The sequence below is a fragment of the Pongo abelii genome, chromosome 6 (assembly GCF_028885655.2).
Source record: "Pongo abelii isolate AG06213 chromosome 6, NHGRI_mPonAbe1-v2.0_pri, whole genome shotgun sequence".
Taxonomy (NCBI): Eukaryota; Metazoa; Chordata; class Mammalia; order Primates; family Hominidae; genus Pongo; species Pongo abelii.
The window spans coordinates 24,866,870-24,886,812 of NC_071991.2; the positions used below are offsets into that span (position 1 = coordinate 24,866,870).

Below are 19,943 nucleotides of genomic sequence, written 5' to 3' on the forward strand. Positions count from 1 at the left end.
GTGTGAGCCACCGCACCCAGTACATGCTGTTAGTAAAAAGTCAGAAAACAGTCAGGTGTGGTGATTTGCACCTATAATTCTGCACTTTGGGAGGCCAAGGTGGGCAGATCACTTGAGGTCAGGAGTTCGAGACCCGCCTAGGCAACATCAGGCCCGCATATCTATAAAAATAAAAAATAAATATAAAATTAAAAGTCAGAAAACCACAGATATTGGTAAGGATGCAGAGAAAAGGGAATGCTTATACACTGTTGGTGGGAATGTAAATTATTACAACCATTACAGAAAACATTATGGAAATTTCTCAAAGAAATAAAAACAAAACTGCCATTCAAACAGCAATCTCACTACTGGATATCTTCCCAAAGGTGGCTCACGCCTGTAATCCCAGCACTTTGGGAGGCTGAGATGGGTGGATCATCTGAGGTCAGGAGTTTGAGATCAGCCTGGCCGACATGGTGAAACCCCGTCTCTACTATAAATTCAAAAATTAGCTGGGTGTGGTGGCACATGCCTGTAATCCCAGCTACTCAGGAGGCTGAGCCAGGAGAATCGCTTGAACCCAGGAGGCAGGGGTTGCAGTGAGCTGAGATCGCAGCACTGCACTCCAGCCTGGGGGACAGGTTGAAACTCTGTCTCAAAAAAAAAATGCATTTTTATAGATGGCCTTTTGAATGGTATTGAAAAACATGATTTGGGAGTATAAATATGTTTAAATGTGGAATTTCAGAGAGATGATTTCAGCAATCAGTCCTTTCGAAGGTAAGGATGGAGTCGAGCACGATGGCTTACACCTGTAATTCCAGAACTTTGGGAGGCCGAGGTGGATGGACCACCTGAGGTCAGGAGCTCAAGACCAGCCTGACCAACATGGTGAAACTCCATCTCTACTAAAAACACAAAATTAGCTGGGCATGGTGGTGTATGCTTGTAATCCCAGCTACTTGGGAGGATGAGGCAGGAGAATTACTTGAACCTGGGAGGCGGAGGCTGCAGTGAGCCAAGATCGCGGCCAGAGTTTGAGACAAGCAAGGGCAATATAGTGAGACCCCATTTCTATAAAAAAAATTAAAAATTATCTGGGGGTAGTGGCTCATGCCTGCAGTCCTAGCTACTCAGGAGGCTGAGGCAGAAGGATCACTTGAGCCTCGGAGTTTGAGGTTGCAGTGAGCTGTGATTGCACCACTGCCCTCCAGCCCGGGTGACAGAGCAAGACCCTGTCTCAAGAAAAAAACAACAAATGAATAAAAACTGTTTACACTTATTATGATTTCACTGGTTGTACTAACCGATACCTCTTTTTAATGATTTCTGAGAATGGTACTTCCTTCTTTTCTGCCAGGATATAGACACAATACTGCATATACTCATTTGAAAGTACAAAATTCTGTTATTTGCCTTTTATCTTCACTTTTTTTTTTTTTTTTAAGACAGTCACGCTCTGTCGCCCAGGCTGGAGTACAGTGGCACAATCTCGGCTCAATGCAACCTCTGCTTCCTGGGTTCAAGTGGTTCTCATGCCTCAGCCTCCCGAGTAGCTGAGACTCCAGGTGTGTCCCACACGCTGGGCTACTTTTTAAATTTTTTTAGGGTCTTGCTATGTTGCCAGGCTGCTCTCAAACTCCTCCTGCCTGAGCCTTCCAAAGTGCTGGGATTTACAGGTATGTGCCACTGTACCTAACCAATTTTGTCATTTCTTTTTTGTTTTTTTGAGACAGGGTCTCACCCTGTCACCCAGGCTGGAGTGCAGTGGCACAGTCATGGCTCACTGCAGCCTTGAACTTCTGGGCTCAAGTGATCCTCCTGCCTCAGCCTCCTGAGTAGCTGAGATGACAGGTGCACACCACAATCCCTGGCTAATTTTTGTAGAGATGGAGTTTTGCCATGTTGCTCAGCTGGTCTTGACCCTCTGTGCTTAAACAACCCTCCTGCCTCAGCCTCCCAAAGTGCTGGGATCACAGGCGTGAGCCGCCGCTCCCGTCTGATTTTGTCATTTCTTAAAAATGAGATTGGGAGCTCCCTGAAAAAACTTCATTTTACTTGTATGTATTCCTCATTAAACTAGCCCAATGTTCACTGCTTAGCCAATCCCAACACTGGTTATAAATTATCTATGCTAACAATAAATTATCTAAGCTAACAATTCAAACGCAGCCATGTGCAGTGGCTCATGCCTGTAATCCGAGCAATTTGGGACGCCAAGGTGGATGGATCACCTGAGGTCAGGAGTTTGAGACCAGTCTGGCCAACATGCCAAAACCCTGTCTCTACTAAAAATACAAAAAATTAGCTGGGAATGGCAGGTGCCTGTAATCCCAGCTACTTGGGAAGCTAACGCAAGAGACTCGCTTGAACCTAGGAGGCAGAGGTTGCAGTGAGCCGAGATAGCACCATTGCATTCAAGCCTGGGTCACAGAGTGAAACTCTGTCAAAAAAAAAAAAAAAAAGATCCAAAGGCTCGGTGCTGTGGTTCACACCTGTAATCCCAGAACTTTGGGATGCCAGGCGGGCAGATCACCTGAGGTCGAGAGTTGGATACCAGCATGGCTGGAACCTTTTTTTTTTTTTTTTGAGATGGAGTCTCGCTCTGTCATGCCCAGGCCGGAATGCAGTGGTGCGATCTCAGCTCACTGTAACCTCCCGCCTCCTGGGTTCAAGTGCTTCTTCTGCCTCAGCCTCCTGAGTAGCTGGGATTATAGGCACCTGCCACCATGCCCAGCTAATGTTTGTATTTTTAGTAGAGATGGGGTTTCACCATGTTGGCCAGGCTGGTCTCAAACCCCTGACCCTACGTGATCCGACTGTCTCTGCCTCCCAAAGTGCTGGGATTACAGGCATAAGTCACCTTCCCACCCGGCCAAAAAGGTTCCTTTTAATCCTTTTTCATTCATCATTCACAAAGATTATCTCTCTCTCTTTTTTTTTGACAATCCCTATTTTTAGATCTCAGGAATCTAGGTGGTAAAAACTTCAGCACTATATATATACATATTTTGAGATGGAGTCTCACTTTGTCACCCAGGCTGGAGTGCAGTGGCATGATCTGGGCTCACTGCAACCTCCACCTCCTAGGTTCAAGTGATTCTCGTGCCTCAGCCTCCTGAGTAGCTGCGATGATAGGCACCCATCACCATGCCCAGCTATTTTTTTTTTTTTTTTGTATTTTTTGTAGAGACGGGGTTTCACCATGTTGCCTAGGTGGGTCTCAAACTCCTGGCCTCAGGTGATCCACCCGCCTCAGCCTCCCAAAGTGCTGGGATTACAGGTGTGAGCCACCATTCCTGGCCACACTATATTTTTGGTGTAGTTTTTCTTATGTTAGAATGACAATGATAAAGGCTAAGCCGTATGTTAAATGGACACCTTTGATATTTATGACACTTGCTATATAGCATTTGCTTCCTGCATTGATTTTTAAATGCTTAGAAATAAAATCCCTGGCCGGGCATGTTGGGTCACACATATAATCCCAGCACTCTGGCAGGCCAAGGCAGGAGGATCACTTGAGCCAGGAGTTCAAGATGAGTCTGAGCAACATAGTGAGACCTGATCTCTACAAAAAAAAAAAAAATGAACAAAATTAGATGGGTGTACTGGCATGAGTCTGCAGTCGCAGCTACTCAGGAGGCTGAGATGGGAAGATTGCTTGAGTCTGGGAGGTCGAGGCTGCAGTGAATTGAGATTGTGCCACTGCACTCTGGCCTGGGTGACAGAGCAAGACTGTCTCAAAAAAGAAATAAAACCTCTGCTAGTCTCAGAAAATGATGTTAATTCAGACGAATAAAGTGTTGTGGTGGTTGGGATGCACTGGCACACACCTGTAATCCCAGCTACCCAGGAGGCTGAGATGGGAGGATCAATTGAGCCCAGAAGTTCAGGGCTGTGATAAGCTATGATCATACCACTGCACTCCAGCCTGGGTGACAGAGTGAGACTCTGCCTAAAAAACAAAACAAAACAAGACATAATATTTGACTTCACAGGGCTGTTATGAGAATTAAATGAAGTAATGTATGAGGAACTAGTATATAAAGTATAAAATGATATTAAAATCTTGGTTATAAGAGTTGTTGATGGTATTATTTGGGGAAATGAAGCCAACTTATTGAGCACGCACCTAGGCTAAAAGGTGGTGCCCATCCTACAGGGATAAGGCATTGTTAAAAGTTTTAAAAGGTTTTTTTAGTTCCTTATTCATAACTTTTCTTGGGTTTGCACAAAGTCAATTGACATAACAAGATTGAATTTCTTTTTATTTCATTTTTATCTTCTAATGAGAGGTTTTTTTGTTTACTCCTGTTTTAAATCTTATGTAGTTCTAAATCAGCTGTTCTTATTTTATTTATTTATTTTGTAGAGATGGGGTCTCACTGTGTTGCCCAGGCTGGTCTCAAACTCCTGTGCTCAAGCGATCTTCTTTGTCTCGGCCTCCCAAAGTGCTGGGATTATAGGATAAATCAGCTGTCTAAAACAAAAGTATGGCCAGGCGCAGCGGCTCATGCCTGTAATCCCAGCACTTTGGGAGGTCAAGGCAGGCAGATCACCTGAGGTCAGGAGTTCAAGACCAGCCTGGTGAACATGGTGAAACCCTGTCTATACTAAAAATACAAAACTCAGCCAGGCGTGGTGGTGGGCACCTATAATTCCAACTACTTGGGAAGCTGATGCACGAGAATCACTTGAAAACCCAGGAGGTGGAGGTTGCAGTGAGCTGAGACTGCACCATTGCACTCCAGCCTGGACAACAAGAGCAAAAATCTATCTCAAAAAAAAATTAAGAAATAATAAATAAATAAACAAAAATACACCCTGAAAAAATATTAGCACCCTTAATACATACAGCAGGAGGACAGGCTTCCATGTTTGTGACTCCATCTCCAATCATGATTATTTTCTTAAAATGAAAATTTTCCTTTAAATGTTTAATCACCTTTCCTTTTCCATCAGATTTGGCTGTTGGCTGCCTCTCATCAAAACCTACATATTCACCTTAAAAGAGCAATAAAAACAGGGTTAAAGATTCACAGATGTATCTTACCAGTTCCAGCTTTCTGCATAGATGATATATTCACTTAAATGTCACTGAGAAGGCAAAAAATGGCCCTCGGTAAAGTCGCACAACCTGGAGCTCCATACCTGTTGCTGAGAATAAATAAGCTTTGCTTTGCTTTTATTTCCTTTTATGATTATGATTATGAATATAGAAATGGGGTCTTGATACGTTGCCCAGGTTGGTCTGGAACTCCTAGGCTCATATGATCCTCCTGCCTCGGCCTCCCAAAGTGCTGGGATTACAGGTGTGAGCCACCACACCCAGCCAACCTTTGCTTTTAAATTACAAATATCAATTGTAGAGATGGCTGTATTAGGTCATAAATACCTAGGGGTGACTTTGTTGTATCCTTTAAGCTTCCAGTAATTGTAAAACCTTGTTGAAATGGCAGAACACCATGAAATATTAATATATCAAATTTATTTATTTATTTATTTTTGAGACAGAGTCTCACTCTGTTGCCCAGGCTGGAGTGCAATGGCATGATCTCAGCTCACAGCAACATCCGCCTCCCAGGTTCAAGCCATTCTCATATCTCAGCCTCCCGAGTAGCTAGGATTACAGGTGCATGCCACCACACCAGCTAAGTTTTGTATTTTCAGTAAAGACGGGGTTTCACCACTTTGGCCAGGCTGGTCCTGAACTTCTGACCTCAGCCTTGGCCTCCCAAAGTTCCGGGATTACAGGCGTGAGCCACCATGCCTGGCCTTAATACATTAAATTTAAAATGTTCATATATAATGTCACCCAAAAGGAAATTCCAGATTATTTTTGATCAATTATTTCTATTCTTACAATAATTACCACACTCATTCTTGACTTCTTTTTTCAATGATCTCTATCTCTAGACCATTCAAGAATGTTCTATTAACATATTTACATTTTTAAAATATTTGGTTTTAAGAATATCAGCCCCCTAGGCCGGGCGCAGTGGCTCACGCCTGTAATCCCAGCACTTTGGGAGGCTGAGGTGCGTGGATCACCTGAGGTCAGGACTTTGAGATCAACCTGACGAACATGGTGAAACCCTGACTCTAATAAAAAAAAATACAAAAATTAGCCAGGCATTGTGGTGGGCACCTGTAATCCCAGCTATGCGAGAGGCTGAGGCAGGAGAATTGCTTGAATCCGGGTGGCAGAGGTTGTAGTGAGCCGAGATCGAGCCACTGCACACCATCCAGAGTAACAGAGTGAGACCCTGTCTCAAAAAAATAAAATAAAGAGTAAAATAAAAAGAATATCACTATCAGTCACTCCTTGATATATTTGGAGATCTGAGATAAGATAACAGCTGTGGCACCGCTATGGACCAGAGAGGGGACAGGAGGCTTCCCCAGGGGCAGCTGTAGTTCAGTAATCCATTTACAAAAGTCTCCCTTCTGAAGTCTCCATCTTTTTTTTTTTTTTAAAGACAGAGTCTCACTCTGTCACCCAGGCTGGAAGTGCAGCTGCATGATCTTGGCTCACTGCAGCCTCTGCCTCCCAGCTTCAAGTGATTCTCCTCCCTCAGCCTCCAAGTAGCTGAGACTACAGGCATGCGTCACCACACCCAGCTAATTTTTGTATTTTTTTTTTTTTAGCCGAGTTGGGGTTTCACCATGTTGGCCAGGCTGGTCTCGAACTCCTAACCTCAGGTGATCCGCCCACCTCGGCATCCGAAAGTGCTGGGATTATAGGCATGAGCCACCATGTCCAGCCTTATTTTTGTATTTTTAGTAGAGACAGGGTTTCACCATGTTGGTCAGGCTGGTCTCGAACTCCTGACCTTATGATCCACCTGCCTCGGTCTCCCAAAGTGCTGGAATTATATGCGTGAGCCTCCATGTCCAGCCTTATATGTGTTTTTCTAAATGCACTTAGAAATCAATGGGTAGGGCTTGGCTGCTTTAGGAAACCATTCCAGAATTCTTCTCTGCCCACGGACCTAGAAAAACACAAGGTGAGGACAAACAAGGAAAGCTTAGGTTTTCCCTGGAGAAAGAGGAAAGGTAGAAACAGACAGGACCAGACAACCGGCCAGACAAGACAACGTGTAAGTGCCAAAAGAACCACACAGGCCACACCTTTAATTTCAGCACTTTGGGAGGCCGAGGTAGAAAATCACTTGAGAACAGCCTGGGCAGCATAGCAAGACCCCATCTCTACAAAAAAAATTTTAAAGGCTGGGTATAGTGGCTCATACCTATAATTCCCACACTCTGGGAGGCTGAGGTGGGAAAATTGATCACTTGAGCCCACAAGTTCAAGACCAGCCTGGGCAATATAGTGAGACCCTGTGTCTATAAAAATTTTTTTTTAAAAATTAGGCATGGTGGCCTACATCTGTAGTCCCAGCTACTTAGGAAGCTGAGGCAGGAGGATCTCTTGAGCCCAGAAGGTTGATGCTGCAGTGAGCTGTGATCGTGGCACTGCACTCCAGCCTGGGTGACAAAGTGAGACCTTGTCTCTCAAAAAAAATTGTATTTATAAATTAGCTGGATATGGTGGCATGCACCTGTAGTCCCCACTACTAAGGAGGCTAAGATGGAAGGGCCATTTGACCCCAGGGGTTTGAGACTGCCATGAGCCATGATTATACCACTGTACTCCAACCTGGGCAACAGAATGAGACTCTGACTCTTAAAAAAAAAAAATAGGCCAGGTGCGGTGGCTCACACCTGTAATCCCAGCACTTTGGGAGGCCGAGGCAAGTGGATCATTTGAGGTTAAGAGTTGGAGACCAGCCTGGCCAACACGGCAAAACCCGTCTCTACTAAAAATACAAAAATTAGCTGGCTGTGGTGGCAGATGCCTGTAATCCCAGGTAATCTGGAGGCTGAGGCAGAATTGCATGAACCTGGGAGGCAGAAGTTGAAGTGAGTTGAGATCACACCACTGCACTCCAGCCAGGGCAATGGAGCAAGACTTCATCTCAAAAAAATAAATAAATAAAATTTTGCCAGGCACAGTGGCTCACGCCTGTGATCCCAGCACTTTGGGAGGCTGAGGTGGGTGGATCACCTGACGTCAGAAGTTTGAAATCAGCCTGACCAACATGGCGAAACCCCGTCTCTACTAAAAACACATAAACTAGCCTGGCATAGTGGTGGGCACCTGAAATCCCAATTACTCAGGAGGCTGAGGCAAAAGAATTGCTTGAACCCGGGAGGTAGAAGTTGCAGTGAGCCAAGATCACACCATTGCACTCCAGCCTGGGCGACAGAGCAAGACTCTGCCTCAAAAAGAACAATAAATAAATAAATAAATAAAATTTAAAAAAATAGTAATACAATTAAAGAATAAAAATGAAAATAAACAAGCCACCCAGAGGGCACTCTAAAGCAATAGTCAGATACTCTCAGGAGGATGTGCCCCCCAACACTGGTGCTGAAATACACCTGGAACCGGGACTCCTCTTACCTTATGCAGTGAGTCAGGTGTCCAGGGTGCTCTGCTATGAGTCTCTGCACCTGCTCCCTGGAGGGCTGGATTAGGGCTAAGCGCTCCGTGAGAGCAGTTTTGAAAGGCACTGACCCACCCATGGCTCGCTGTGTCCTGGGAGGGAGACCCAAGAGTCAGGCCAGCCAGTTCCGATGTCCTTGAGGTTAACATGCCTTACTGCTTCGGGTCTACACAACATCCACCAAAAGGAAGATGCTACCAAGAGCCCCACTGTGCAAAAGACAGGCTTTGCTGCTATGAGAGCAAGGCCTTGGAATAAACTTCTGAAGGTTTGTGTGAAAATAACGTTAACAGGCCAGGTGCAGTGACTCATGCCCATAATCCCAAAACTTTGGGAAGCTGAGGTGGGCAGATCACCTAAAGCCAGGAGTTTGAGACAAGCCTGGCCAACATGGCGAAACCCCATCTCTACTAAAAAAAAGAGGCAAAAATTAGCCAGGTGTGGTGGTGTGTGCCTGTAATCCCATGTACTTGGGAGGCTGAGGCAGGAGAATTGCTGGAACCCGGGAGGTGGAAGTTGCAGTGAGCTGAGATCACGCCACTGCACCCCAGCCTGGATGACAGAGTGAGACTCAGTCTCGAAACAAAAGAAGCCACACAGCCTATCCATAGGTAGTTTTCTTGAAAGCCATGAGCTGTCAAAATCAAGAAAATCTCAGCACTTTGGGAGGCTGAGGCAGGCAGATCATGAGGTCAGGAGTTCGGGACCAGCCTGGCCATCATGGTGAAACCCCATCTCTACTGAAAATACAAAAATTAGCTGGGCGTGGTGGTGCACGCCTGTAGTCCCAGCTACTCAGGAGGTAGAGGCAGGAGAATCACTTGAAGCCATGAGGCGGAGGTTGCAGTGAGCTGAGATCATGCCACTACACTCCAGCCTGGGCAACAGAGCGAGACTCCATCTCAAAAAGAAAAAAGAAAAGAAAACAAAAAAGAGAAAAGAAAAGAAAGAAAAGAAAAGAAAATGACATGGTGTATGACTGGGGGACTGGGGCTGTGGAGGGAGGTGCCCAGCTGCAGGGCAGGAGGGCAGGAGGGAGGGAGGGGCTCTGACCCAGGACCCACCAAGAGGCTCTGAACCTTTCCAGGGAATCATTAAGGCCACACTTTCAACCATGACACAAAGCTGCTGGATACTTGGGCCCCGCCCCCCCCAGCCATCTTCTTTGGTTGGTGACAGTTGTCATTCCCCTGATCAAGCTAAGAACATGTCTTATCCATATCTGTTTGCCATAAATATTTATATAAATGAATGAATATATCAAATTCAGCTCTAAGGAATGAAAGAAAAAGCCTAGTGCTCATGTTCCATAGCCAGGGTCTAGCGCTTCATCCAAAACAGTCACTCTTTAGAAATTCTTTATCATTTCATAAAGTGAATAAAAGCTATCCCTACATTTCTGACGCCGCATCCTCAATGCCACACATTTGGGCTAGCTCATCGGTTCCTTCTTCTCTGATAACTGTGCTGTCAACATCAAAACACACAGCACCTGCTGAGGGGAAAAGCTTCCTCAGCTCTGAGCGGGAGACCATCCTTGGAAGAATTTTCCTCCTATAGAAAATAAAAGATAAATATATTTAAAGACATCCAATAAAATTATGAAAAGATCCTACCTTGTCTAATAAGCCAATCTAATTTGTGTCAAAGTCAGTGCAGGCCACATAACAGTGTACTCATGAATTCATTCCTTTTTCCTTTTCTTTTTTCTTTTTTACTTCCCACATGACACCAATTTCTTTTCTATTTCTTTTTTTTTTTTTAGATGTAGTCTTACTCTGTTGCCCAGACTGGAGGACAGTGACATGATCTTGGTTTACTGCAACCTCCACCTCCTGGGTTCAAGTGATTCTTGTGCCTCAGCCTCCTGAGTAGCTGGGATTACAGGCTCCTGCCACCACACCCAGCTAATTTTTTTTTTTTTAATTTTTAGTAGAGACGGGGTTTCACCATGTTGGCCAAGGCTGGTCTAGAACTCCTGACCTCAGGTAATCCGCCTGCCTAGGCCTCCCAAAGTGCTGGGACTACAGCTGTGAGCCACCACACCCAGCTGGTACCAGCTTTTAAATATATTTGATGTGGAGGCCGGGCACGGTAGCTCACGCCTATAATCCCAACATTTTGGGAGGCTGAGGCAGGCAGATCACCTGAAGTCAGGAGTTCCAGACCAGCCTGGCCAACATGGTGAAACCCCATCTCTAATAAAAATAAAAATTAATATAAATTAGCCAGGCGTGGTGGTGTGTACCCATAATCCCAGCTACCCAGGTGCCTGAGGCAGGAGAATTGCTGGAACCTGGGAGGCAGAGGCTGCAGTGAGCCGAGATCGCACCACTGCACTCCAGCCTGGGTGACAGAGCAAGACTCCATCTCAAAAAAAAAGATACATATATAATATATATTTTATATATATCATCAAATATATATATGTATTGTTGAAACAATATTCAATTATTTTTGACCTAATTGTAGCAAGCAAGCAAGCATTAAAGTGGAGGTGTGCATAAGGCTCTGTGGGGACACAGGAAAAATGTTTAGCCTTATCTATGAAACAGGACTTCAGACTGGACGTGGTAGCTCATGCCTGTAATCCCAGCACTTTGAGAGGCTAAAGCAGGAGGATTTCTTGAGGCTAGGAGATTGAGACCAGCCTGGGCAACATAGAGAGACTGTCTCTACTAAAAATATTAATACAAAAAATTAGCTGGGCATGGTGGTACACGCCTATAATCCCAGCTACTCGGGGGGCTGAGGCAGAAGAATCACTTGAACCTGGGAGGTGGAGGCTGCAGAGAGCCAAGATCGCAACACTGCACTCCAGCCTGGGTGACAGAGAAAGACCCTGACTCTAACTAGAAGAAAAGAAAAGAAAGAAGGCTTCAAGGAAGCACAGGTATTTGAGCTGAATCTGACAGGTAAGTGGCCCTCTAAGTGGGTTGTCAAAGGGCAGGGCATCGATTTGGCATGTGCTGGGAGGAGAGGGATAGAGGTGAAGACAAGGAGAGACGCTTGTGATGGCAGAGGGAGGAGCATGAGCAAAGATAAGGAGGAGGAAGAAGCAGATGACCTGCTGGAAGCTACCTCATGGCTTGGCCCAGGGGCCTGGCAGTGCATCAGGAGTTTAGACTAAGCGGGTCCTAGGGCCAGGCTAAGGAGCTTAGACTTTAACTTCCAGGTACTGGAAAATGCTTTAAGCTTCAGAAGAAAGGTCAGAGCTAAATATAAGGGCTAAACATACACAAGGTCGCCAATGTAGAGCGGATAGTTGAAGACATGGTCTGATTTAAGTCCAGGGAAAGGCCGGGCACAGTGGCTCATGCCTGTAATCCCAGCACTCTGGGAGGCTGAGGCAGGAGGATCACTTAAGGCCAGGAGTTCAAGACCAGCCTGGTCAACATGGCAAAATCCCATCTCTAATAAAAATACAAAAATTAGCCAGGCAGGGTGGTATGCACCTGTAGTCCCAGCTATTTGAGAGGCTGAAGCAGGAGAATTGCTTGAACCTGGGAGGCAGAGATTGCAGTGAGCCGAGATCATGCCACTGCACTCCAGCATGGGTGACAGAGTGAGACCGTCTCAAGAAAATAAAAAATTATAAAAGTAAAGGTCAGGGACAACAGAAAGAGGGAGAAGAGAAGAGCACTAAGGACAGAGCCTGCAGGACCACCACCTTTACGTCCTGACTTGAGCCTGGGCAGGAGAAGGAAAATGGTGAAGTTACAGGAAGAAACTCTGGGAGGCACACGCCACAGAAGCTGCAGAGGCAGAGAGTCAAAACCAATTTTATTTATTTATTTTTTTGAGACAAGTTCTCACTGTCACCCAGGCTGGAGTACAGTGGTGTGATCGTGGCTCACTGCAGCCTCCAACTTCCGGGCTCAAGAGATTCCTCCTGCATCTGCCTCCCAAGTAGCAGGGACTACAGGCATGCACCACTATGCCTGGCTAATTTTTAAAAAATTTTTTGTAGAGATGGGGGTCTTCTATGTTGCCCAGACTGGTCTTGAACTTCTGGACTCAAGCAATCCTCCCACCTAGGTCTCCCAAAATGGTGGGATTACAGGCATAAGCCCCTATGAGTGGTCTTTATTTTTTAGAAAATCTTTGGACTAGAATTAGGGTGAAAGGGATCCTCAAGGTTGCCTAGACCAGCCTCCCATCAGAGACTAATATGTCATATACAAGGCTACACAAATGATGTTAAGTAATCTATATTTAGAATAGACTGTGGTTAAAAACAGACTCAAAGCAGCTGACCAACCACTGCTCAACTGATTTCCAACTAATGCAGTTGGCAGAATAATGCCATTTAAAGTTGGCCTGGAAAAAAAAATATTTTAAGTCAGGGGTCAGCAAGCTATGGCTTGTAGGTCAAATCCACCCTGCCACCTGGTTTTGTATAGCTCACAAGTAAGAATGATTTTTACATTTTATTTTACTTTTTTTTTTGAGACAGAATCTCATTCTGTCACCCAAGCTGGAGTGCAGTGTTGCCATCATAGCTCACTGTAGCCTCAAACTCCTGGACTCAAGCGATCCTTCCATCTTGACCTCTCGAGTAGCTGGGACTACAGGTGTGAGCCACCATGCTCAGCTGATTTTTACATTTTAAACAGCTGGAAAAAAATCATTAGAAGAACAATATTTGTTGACATGTCAAAATTAATGAAATTCAAATTTCAGGCTGGCTGCAGTGGCTCACGCCTGTAATCCTAGCACTTTGGGAAGCTGAGGCAGGAGGATTACTTGAAGCCAGGAGTTCAACACCAATCTGGGCAACATAGCAAGATCCCATCTCTATGAAAGTATTTTTTAAATTAGCCAGGTGTGGTGGTGCGCGCCTACAGACCTAGCTACTCAGGAGGCTGAGGGAGAAAGATTACCTGAGCACAGGAGTTTGAGGCTGCAGTGAGCTACAACCATGACACTGCACTCCAGCCTGGGTGACAGAGTGAGAGCCTGTCTCAAAAGTAATAATAAATAAAAATGAAATTCAAATTTCAGTGTCTATTAAATTTTTTTTTTTTTTTTTGAGAAGGAGTCTCGCTGTCATCCGGGCCAGAGTGCAGTGGCATAATCTTGACTCACTGTAACCTCTGCCTCCCAGGTTTAAGCGATTCTCCTGCCTCAGCCTCCTGAGTAGCTGGGATTACAGGCTCCTGCCACCACACCTAGCTAATTTTTGTATTTTTAGTAGAGATGGGGTTTCACCATGTTGGCCAGGCTGGTCTTGAACTCCTGACCTCAAGTGATCCACCTGCCTCGGCCTTCCAAAGAGCTGGGATTACAGGAGTGAGCCACCGCACCCTACCAGAGTCACCACACCCGGCCAATTAACATAATGTCTTTATTACACAATTTATGCCCTTCATGATCTGGCGCCTATGCCTATGTATTTTACCAACCTCATTCCCCACAAATACACATACACAAACACACACACACATTTTTACACACATATATTATTCACACGGACACACACACACTTTTTTTTATTTTGAGTTAGGGCCTCACTCTGTCACCCAGGCTGGAGCGCAATGGTGCAATCTCAGATCATTGCAACCTCTACCTCCCTAGCTCAAGTGTTTCTCCCACTTCAGCCTCCTGAGCAGTTGGGACCACAGGCATGCACCGCAATGCCTGGCTAATTTTTTGTATTTTTAGTAGAGACGGTGTTTTGCCATGTTGCCCAAGGTGGTCTCAAACTTTTGGCCTAAAATGATCCATGCTCCTCAGCCTCTGAAAGTGCTAGGACTACAGGCGTGAGCAACCGTGCCTGGCCACACACCCAATTTATGGCTCAAGGAATACTAAGAACATGTTTCTTTTCTTTTTTTTTTTTTTTTGAGACAGAATCTTGCTCTGTCACCCAGGCTGGAGTGTAGTACAGTGCCACGATCTTAGCTCACTGCAACCTCCCTCACCTGGTTTCAAGCAATTCTCCTCCCTCAGCATCCTGAGTAGCTGAGACTACAGGTGTGTGCCACCACATCTGGCTAGTTTTTGTATTTTTAGTAGAGACAGGGTTTCACTGTGTTAGCCAGGCTGGTCTTGAACTCCTGACCTCAGGTGATCTGCCTGCCTCAGCCTCCTAAAGTGCTGGGATTACACAACTGAGCCACCGCACCCGGCCGGGCTTGTTTCTTATGCACGTCACGTGTTCGTGTGTGTGTGCCTGTTTTTTTTTTGCTTTTTTTTTTTTTTTTTTTGAGACGGAGTCTTGCTCTGTCGCCCAGGCTGGAGTGCAGTCATGAGATCTCAGCTCACTGCAACCTCCCCCTCCCAGGTTCAAGCAATTCTCTTGCCTCAGCCTCCCGAGTAGCTGATTACAGGCGCCCGCCACCATGCCCAGCTAATTTTTGTATTTTTAGTAGAGATGGGGTTTCACCATGTTGGCCAGGCTGGTCTTGAAATCCTGACTCAGGTGATCCACCTGCTTCAGCCTCCCAAAGTGCTGGGATTACAAGCATGAGCCACTGCACCCGGCCACTAAAGAACTTTTTTTTTGGGGGGAGGGGCGGGGGGACAGCGTCTCGCTCTGTCTCCCAGGATGGAGTACAGTGGTGTGATCTCGGCTCACTGTGAGCTCCGCCTCCCGGGTTCATGCCATTCTCCTCCCTCAGCCTCCGGAGTAGCTGGGACTACAGGTGCCCGCCACCACACCCAGCTAATTTTTTTTGTATTTTTTTCAGTAGAGACGGGGTTTCACCGTGTTAGCCAGGATGTCTGGATCTCCTGACCTCGTGATCCACCTGCCTTGGCCTCCCAAAGTGCTGGGATTATAGGCATGAGCCGCCGCGCCCCGTCAACTAAAGAACTTTTTAAGAAGGTACATGAGAAGGCCAGGCGTGGTGGCTCATGCCTGTAATCCAGTACTTTGGGAGGCTGAGGCGGGCGGATCACCTGAGTCAGGAGTTGGAGACCAGCCTGGCCAAGATGGTGAAACCCCGTCTCTACTAAAAACTCAAAAATTAGCCAGGTGTGGTGGCATACACCTGTAATCCCAGCTACTTGGGAGGCTGAGACAGGAGAATTGCTTGAACCCGGGAGGCGGAGGTTGCTGTTAGCCGAGATAGCACCACTGCACTCCAGCCTGGGCAACAAGAATTAAAACTCCGTTCCCCACCCCCCCGCCAAAAAAAAGAAATTTGGAAAACAGAATTGGCTAGAAACTGGAATTCACACTAATTACCCCCAGGATGCAGAGGACTCAGGGAATGGGTGGGTCAGGGGGTAGTGGGTGTCTTGTTCTCATTAGTTGAGTGCTCATCAGGAGCAACCCCCAGTTGAAACTTTCCAATTTATACTAAAAAAAATCCAGAATGTCCACAGAGAAGAATAAATGTGGTTGCATCGTGGCTTGAAGAATTGAGGATCGTTCCAGAGCAGAGTTTTACACATGACTTCTCAACCTGGTCTTCTGGAAATGTCCTGGTCTCAGGGCCAGAAGATCCAGGCGAAAGTCCGGCTCTGACATCTCTCTGCTGTGGGACTTTAGGCAAGTCCCTGTGGTTGAGCTACAATGCTTTCCCTCTGTAACGGTGGGAGAGAGAGGCATATACTTTATGGACCATTCAGGGGCATGTAAAGCTCACATTAAATGAGATATCTGTCTGCTCACTTTGATTTTCACATCACTGTGCAAGCATGGATTACCATTACCAACCAGGTGGGAGGGTGTCAGAAGAGACAGGAACCAATGTCTTCTAAAACCCAGGTTAGGTCAGGTGCGGTGGCTCACATCTGTAATTCCAGCATTTGGGGAGGCTGAGGCAGGTGGATCACCTGAGGTCAGGAGTTTGAGACCAGCCTGGCTAACATGGTGAAACCCTGTCTCTACTAAAAATACAAAATCAGCCAAGCATGGCAGCACATGCCTATAATCCCAGCTGCTCGGGAGGCTGAGACAGGAGAGTTGCTTGAATCTGGAAGACAGAAGTTGCAGTGAGCTGAGATTGCACCACTGCATTCCAGCCTGGGCAACAGAGCTAGACTCTGTCTCAAAAAAAAAAAAAAAGAAAAAGAAAAAACAAAATAAAATCCAGCTTAGACTTAGGAAGTTAGGAAGTCTCTTCTTTTCTCTTTCTTGCTCTGTCCCCCATGCTGGAGTGCAGTGGCACAATCATAGCTCACTACAGCCTCGACCTCCAGGGCTCAAGAGATCCTCCCACCTCAGCCTCCTGAACAGCTGGAACCACAGGCCTGGCTAATTAAAAAAAAATTTTTTTTTTGTAGAGACAAGGCTCTCCCTAATGTTGCCCAGCCTGGTCTCGAACTCCTGGCCTCAAGGCATCCTCCAACCTTGGCTTCCTAAAGATATGGGATTACAGGTGTGAGCCACCATGCGTCGCCTGGTCTCTTCTTTTCATCTGTGAGTTGGAGGCACAGTCTTCGGTAGCTCAGCTTCCTGGGAGAGGGAACGAAACACTGGGCATGCCTGGGGCCTGGGTTAGGGCAGAATTCTTGGTGGATGTGGGAGGAAGGGGTGAAGTGAGGAATCTGGGCAGCTGTCAAGATGAGGAATTCAAAATGTCAAAGGACAGAGAAAGATCTACAAGAAGCACTAACGTATAATCTTTTTTTTTTTTTTCTTGCGATGGAGTTTTGCTCTTGTTGCCCAGGCTGGCATGCAATGGCGTGATCTTGGCTCACTGCAACCTCCACCTCCCAGTTTCAAGTCATTCTCCTGTCTCAGTCTCCTGAGTAGCTGGGATTACAGGTGCCCACTATTACACCCAGCTAATTTTTGGTATTTTTAGTAGAGACGGGGTTTCACCATGTTGGCCAGGCTGGTCCCGAACTCCTGACCACAGGTGATCCACCTGGCTCGGCCTCCCAAAGTGCTGGGATTACAGGTGTAAGTCACTGCATCCGGTCTAATGTGTCATCTTAATTGAGAGCAATAAACATTCATTTATCAGATATCAATTGGTGGTTTTTATTTAATGGGTATATTTCTTTGAAGGTGATGCCACATTGGAACAGGGTCTCATGCGATTAATTTGGATTATATTTAGGGACCGACCATCAAAATTTTGGAACTCAGCTGTTGTGTTCAGTTGAACCACTTATTAACCCAAAGCTAGGTGCAGTGGCTCACACCTATAATCTCAGCATTTTGGGAGGGCAAGGCAGGAGGATCGTTTGAGCCCAGGAGTTAGAGACCAGCCTGAGCAACATAGTGAGACCCCCATCTCTACCAAAAAAAAAAAAAAAAAAAAAAAATTAGCCAGTCCAGGCATGGTGGCTTGCATATGTAGTCCCAGCTATGCAGGAGGCTGAGAGGGGAGGATGGCTTTAGCCTGGGAGGTTGAGGCTGCAGTAAGCCATAATCACACCATTGTACTCCAGCCTGGGCAACACAGCAAGACCCCAACTCAATAAAATAAAATAATCATGCAAGATCTGAGCTGTTATGTAATTAAAAATTTGTTCTAGAATGGGCCGGGCGTGGTGGCTCAGGCCTGTAATCTCAGCACTTTGGGAGGCAGAGGCGGGTGGATCATGAGGTCAGGAGATCAAGACCATCCTGGCTAACATGATGAAATCCCATCTCTACTAAAAATACAAAAAAATTAGCCAGGCGTGGTGGCGGGCACATGTAGTCCCAGCTACTTGGGAGGCTGAGGCAGAAGAATGGCATGAACCTGGAAGGCGGAGCTTGCAGTGAGCTGAGATCACGCCACTGCACTATAGCCTGGAGGACAGAGCAGGACTCCATCTCAAAAATAAATAAATAAATAAATAAATAAATAAATAAAATAGAATAAAATAAAAAATTTATTCTAGAATGAAGAATTTCCCTGGTTTCTGAAAGGGAGCTTCTAAATCCTTGGAATTTCCCGAGTGATAGGAGTGTGTGTTATTCACACACTCTGCTCCCGCCTGAGTTTATGTTAATGAGGTGACTTGGGATGGGAGCTGGCCATGCCAGAAATTCCAACCATGTGATTACAGGGTTGGAGCTTTGAGCCAGGGGATATCAGCCCAGCCTGTGGTGTGGGGTAGGGTGGGAGGCTGGAGACTGAGTTCAGTCACATGGCCAACGATTCACTGAATAACATCTATGATGAAACCCCAATAAAAATTCTGGACACTGAGGCTTGAGGGAGTGTCCTGGTTGGTGAACACAGAGGTGTGCCAGATTCTATGGGGACAGGGCCTGGAACCTGTGCATTTGGGACCCTCCCCTGAGGCCTTGCCCTATATGTCTCTTCATTTGGTGGGTCCGGATTTGTACTCTTTATAATAAAACTGTAATAAAAAGTATAGAACTTACCTGAATTCCGAGTCATTTTAGCAACTTATTGATCCTAAGGAGGGTCATGAAACCCCTTTCCCTCCCAGATTGGGGGCCAGTTGGTCAGAAGTGCATGTGGCTTCGTGACCCCTGAAATGGTCTCTGAAATGAGGATGGTCTTGCTGGGAACTGTGCCCTTAAACCTGTGGAGTCTGATGTGAACTCCAAGTGCCCAGCGTCAGAATTGCATCGCAGTAATTGCAGAGCCAAGAGAACACCACACCTTATTTCATTTTGTCAGCCAAGAAATTACCTCTCCAGGGCTTATTTTGTGCTAGACCTGGTGGTGGGTGCCACAGGTACCACCTAACTGTTGAATGCTGTGTTACTAAAGGAATTAATGAGGCTCAAAATAGCACCCGTGTCAAAGGGACGACACTGTGAAAACACGCCATGATTGGAATTACTATTTTTGGGAGGATGCACAGATTTGGAGGAACAGATTTTCATACACATTCATTAAACCAAGGAAGTCAAAAAACTTCCTAAAGTTAAAGGCTGGAAAGGAATTTTTACCATTACCTTAAGAGATGTCCCGTTTCTTAAGAACTTGGAGTCATTTCTTGATGGAGAAAGGATGCCGGTGGCAGACACGGTGGTCCTATCCGTGAAATCTCCTTGGGATGTGCCAGTTGTGGTGAGTTTGCTGTGGGGGAAATGTTTGAGACCACTGTTAGCAAGGACTTGAGAAGTGCACCAGGCATTGTGCACCAAAAGCAGGAGGAAGGGCTTGAGGTCCCCTTGAGTCCTCACGTGGATGGGTGGGCCCATGGCAGAGAAGCACTAGTAGATGAATGTTTGTAAGACCCCATATTGGGGGTTTTCCTGTCCTGGAGGCCAACACCTCCATTTCTCTTTATCTCTCTCATTTCTCTTTCTCTCTTTCTTTCTGTCTCTCTTTGCATTTCTTCCAAATTCCCAGGTGGTCCTGATGCAACTGGACTCAGGACCACAAATAGAGAACCTCTGCTCTCAAGGGTGGCAGAGAAGTAGATGCAAGTAGCTTCAATTCCTGAATCACCACACATGAAAGGCCAACCAGCAAATACCAACCCGAGGCTCTGAGTGAGAGATCAGCCAGTGTGTTTAACCTCTGAGATTTGGGAATTAACTATCATAGAGGCTCAAATTACCTAATTAAGGCAGAA

The 19,943-nt window shown here is 46.0% G+C and overlaps 1 pseudogene; it reads right to left on the minus strand.

The window, feature by feature from the left end:
• Positions 1 to 4,741: 4,741 nt before the first annotated feature.
• LOC129060297 (phosphoserine phosphatase-like) lies at positions 4,742 to 10,042 on the minus strand (annotated as a pseudogene).
• Between the last annotated feature and the right edge of the window lie 9,901 nt (positions 10,043 to 19,943).